Source organism: Pollicipes pollicipes, unplaced genomic scaffold (assembly GCF_011947565.3).
Source record: "Pollicipes pollicipes isolate AB1234 unplaced genomic scaffold, Ppol_2.1 Scaffold_4740;HRSCAF=5597_pilon_pilon_pilon, whole genome shotgun sequence".
NCBI classification, from domain to species: Eukaryota; Metazoa; Arthropoda; class Thecostraca; order Pollicipedomorpha; family Pollicipedidae; genus Pollicipes; species Pollicipes pollicipes.
The window spans coordinates 23760174-23765200 of NW_023596545.1; positions in this window are offsets into that span (position 1 = coordinate 23760174).

Consider the following 5027-nt stretch of genomic DNA (forward strand, 5'->3'; position numbering starts at 1 on the left):
CGAGTGTTATGCTGCATTATTTAAAGAACAGCGTCGTTAAGAAAGACGTCATCATTCGTGTTGATCTCGTGGACGATGCAGGAAATTGTTCAGAATTGTAAACCTACATAACTAAAGCACGGGAAATTTTTGTGATAACAAGAGAACAATAACTTTCGCTGTTAAAAATTTCCAAACTTATCATTTGTACCATTTGTGTTTCTCCGATGATGAGATAGATCTCGGATTGTTAGAACCTAAGGATCGGCGAATGTGTGAATTATTTTGTGCAAACAAAAGAAAACGCCGGCAGGCCTGAGTGACCTTGAAATAGACTCCCCGAAAAAGTTTGCGCATCTTCGCGGGCTTGTAGCTCAGAAACTAGAGAGGTGTAGGTCTTTAATCGAAGGGCAGGACTGTGAACTGCACCGAATGATCTCCAGGATGGTCATTTCAGTTCAAAACTCCACTCAAATGTGGAACAGTCTCTTTAACTGGTCGCGGAAGCCTATGAGTATTTTAATTGTCTTCTCGCAACATGAGCCGATCCAGAACTTTAAACATGACGCTTCGGGTATCACGTCACCGTCAGCAAAGGCTGTGAATCAAGTAAGAGATTTCAAATTGGTTTGAGTCTTGATGCTGTCCTGTACCATACGGTCCCGGCTCTGCATCCGCTGCAGCTAGTCGGCCGCATTAACTACAGCGAGGTTTTGTCAACCGATACCCTGCTGACAACACCGCTGAGCAGGCTTTAGGCTAAATCTCTACCCGGCTGACCGGCACGGGGTGTGGGCCAACGGCCGTGAACTGCGGAGGACGCCGACAGACGGCCGACGATAGAGCGGCGGTGAGCGGGACGGCCGGACGAGACCGGCGCGTGGCGCAGGCTTCCGCGACGCTCCCGGCGGCAGGTCAGCACGGACAGGGGACAGCCGACGGAGAGCCCAAACCTAACATCGGCACGCAGCCTCCGCCGCAGCCTTCGGGTGCCACTGGAATGTGTCAGAACAAACTGGAGTAGACTACAGCGGGGTTGGGCGGGATGGCGAAGGAGAAACGAGACGGCGCACACCGGCTGGGATGGGACTGGGCGGGCTGATCGCAGCCGTGGAGGTGAGCTTGAAGCGTCGAGTTCTCGCAGGCGCCATGCGACAGCGTGCAGACATTGTGTGTCCACGGAGCGTTGCTGCAGGAAGCGCTGGCGCCAGGCGACCAATTATTGCTCGTCGTCAGACATATTATTTACACAGGCAGTCTGTCTGCCGAGGGATGCTGCCTGTTTTATGCAAGAAGCGCAGGTGCTGGACGCCTGTTGCAAAGTTCCGGATGCATGGCTGTAATGACAAAGTCACCTATTTACACAACTCATGCGCCCTCGAGATGGACAAAGATGGGCATCTGGTTCATGCCATTTTTCGGCCGGCTGCTACCTGGAGGAACAAAGGAACCATTTATCAACATGTAGATCCCTGGGCAACATATGCTGGCCTTTTGACCGATGTGCTCCGCGCCAGAAGCTGTAAAATGTTTTGAAACGTGCTGGGTTGTTTTTGTGTATGATTTTTGCCTGAAATATTTCGGAGCATACGGAGTTTCGAACGGTTCTTAACGGCAACACTCAAGCATTTGTCTTCCCGAAGCAAATTGTTTTAAACAAGATATTGAAGCCAACTGGGACCGCAATGCTGGCATTTTGTTCACAACCATTATGTTGCTATCCTCTTCGACTCCTGACTTTTACCAAAGGGGCTGATGGGCTTTTGGGACCCGTCAAGTCCGCTCTACGTGTACATCATTTTCGTCAGAGAATTCGTTCGTGGAAAGGTATACATCAATCCAAACAGGCTAATGGTGTGCTTGATGGATCGTTTAATCAACTCAGCGCCAGTAAATTACAGATTTATCGGTCACCGTTGAAAGTTCGACATTAAGCCGCATTAAGTTCAGGCCAATAGCCCGATTTCAGCGCACAGCCTGAAGCCGCACTTGACGTTGGTTGTATGAGCGGGGTGAGACTTCCTGCTAACAAGCTACAACTACTGATAAAATGTCCGTGCAGTTGAATGTAATGACCTCTCCATGCTAACGATGCGGACATGTAATACGATACACAGAAATAATGATCAATCATTCGGGTCGTTGACAGCGAAATTACTTTGAAATTGAATTGATTTGTTCATATAAAACGCTATAAGCACCGGAAAGCGTGCATATATAGGTGATAATGAGCATAACAAGTGCCCTACCCCCCCCCCCCCCTCCCACACACACACACAAAAGAAAACTTACCAAAAGCCGTTCATTAATCTTTGTTAACTTGGCACGAAAACTCACGACAAGGGTCGGCTGCGTTCCCTCCGATCCCCTTTCGGAACGAAGATGGTTGCCGCTCTTACCATCCCTTTTTTGAACGAGAATGGCTGTCGTTCTTCCCATCCCCTTTTTAACTAGGGTGCCTGCCGCCCTGGAGCCCATTCCCAGAATGGAATGTAAACCAGCGCCGCACTGATTATTTGATCATAGGCTGCCATATATGCCGCGCAATGATTTGCAAAAAATTTACGAATAATAATTTGCCCCGGGCCTTGCTGAGAACTCAGTTGCGATGCTCTTTCTCGAGGCGAGCGAAAATAAATTATGGGAGCTCGCAGGCTTTTACAACGTCATGGAAACGCGTGTTAGCTGATCGCTGTGAAGTTGGCATGAAGTAATAAACAGAGTTAACACGTCAGCTCAGATTGGTCAACAATCTCTCCAAGGCTAAGTAAGTTTGTCAACCAAATATCACCCTGTTAGGCCATGGGTCTGACCTACCTGCCCGTCATACCTTTACACTGAATCTGATTTGGATCGTGAAAGTGTACCATTTCAATCCGATGTTAGTCTCCTTTACTCCGGAAACCGATGTTTTCATAGATTTCAGTCCCAAGCACTGAAGTTGATCTGACCAGGAAGCTTGTTGGTTGACCTGAAAGAATGCCGTCGCATATTTGTGGACTTGTTATCACCCAACGTTCTCGCCGTCTTTTGTAGCATGGTTCGCTTTGTGATGATGTAAAAACATTGCGCATTGCGTATCCACAGCTCATCGCACCCACGTCGCACCCAGGACACTAAAGATAGCACACAACAAAGCACTCATGGGGCGCACAAAAGACCTCAAGCAGCACCAAATCCACTGTAATTATTCCTGTCATGCAATACTCCGTCACACTTCCGACCATGCGGTGCATCTGAGCCGACTTTTGAAGCTTTAGCTCATTAATCGATTAGCTCAGTAACCGATTTGAAGCTCAGAGCTCTGTGCTCACTGGCACGTGATCGGCAGAACCGAACAGCCCTTCCTGACAACGTGGCTTCCCACGTTCGCACGCCTTTGAGACAACATCTGTAATTTGCCACTGTCATGAACAGTCGCCGGCTGAGCTCAGTAACCGACGCTAAAAACCGGCAATTTCTCCTCGCGCCGGGAGCAGCTTCTGACACAGGGCTAGTCCACTGGGCTTCTGTTTATGGACTATGAAGGGAATTACTTCCCGCTTAACGCAGACTCGCCGGTCCAAATCAGCTGCACACCCCAGCTGAAGATGCTGAGTAATGAGCAAGTTTGCAGGAAAAAGATCATGCAGACAGTGGTAAACAGGTTTTGCAGAGGGGCGAAAGATAAAGGAGAGCTCGTGCTCGTGCTTACCTATGGCCAACCGGGAACTGAGATGATCTCATATAAACGTCATACCGCGCCTAGGTATCATTGCAGCCATAACTTACGCCACGATTGTTTACGCCCGGAATGAGCCAGTCATATACCCTGCATGTATTGTGAGCCTTGGTATGCGACCTTCGCTGAGAGGGGCGCCAGGAGGACCGGAGACCGCGTCGGGTATCTGCAGGGGAGGCGTTTGCAGCGCCCTCGTCGCTTCAGCCTCGTGCGGCCGTAATCGGTCTGGACTGTGGAGGGCTCAGCTAGTGATCAGCGTTGCAGCGGAAGATGCGTGGATCAGCGTTGCACTGGGGACGTGAAATTTGCGGTGCCGTGTCGGGGAACAGCGATAGGCGCCTTTTGAACGCAGCTGATCGTTTTCGGGACTCCTGTATTCACCCCTACCCCCTGCTATGTGCGGCCGAGCAATTGGAATGATTCATTCTTATCATATGCATTATTCTCGTCATAGATTATGTCAATGCTTTGGGGGTAAACATCACTAGCTCATATTCAGCCACTTGTTCGGCCGCGATGGGGGGGGGGGGGGGGAGGGACGCCAGTCGCTGGGGTAATCCACCTCAAGACCCGGCCGTGGAGACTACGGTCTTCGCCCAGGGCAGCGACCCCAGCCTCGCGGGAGCGGAGGCCAGCGACCCCTCTCCGACAGGACAGGGGGCGGCGGCGACCAGCGGTGAGGCGCGGCGGGACGCCAAACCGCCCGCGGCAAAAATCGCGCTCCTCCTGCGACAGATGCGGCTCCCGCCCGCCCGCCCACATATCCGATTGCAATGCAACAGCAACGATCACTCAACGAAGAAAAACGCCGCTGACGATGTCACATGGCCTGGGAACAGCGCGCACTGGCGCCGAAAAAGCGCCGGCGGGGCCTGGCGCGGCCCCTGTGAACGCCCTTCCCCAGGGCAGCGCCCCCGGAAAGCGGGAAGCACGCAGACGACGCCTGACAGGTTGGGATGATTTCCGCAGTTTTTGCGCACTTGTACGCTCCCTCGGCGACCACTTGTCTCGTCGACTACGGCGTCCGTCGTCGCCGGGGAGAGGGAAGGGGAGGGGGGGGGGGTAGAGGAGTGGCGGCTGCGGCAGAGAACGTTTCGTGGTGCTCGTCGACGGAAGCGCCTCGCTCAGCTCAACTATTTCGCTGCGTGGAAATGCTTCTCAATTTTCCGAAATGAGAAATCCCGACCATTTCTCAAAAGTCGAACGACTCTCATTTCCATTTTAATGCCACTTCGGGCCAGGATCATAGATAAGAATGTATAATGAGGTAGTTTTTCGGAGCTTATCTGCTAAATTTGGCCGTATTTCGGGGTCGAGTGTCAGTAGC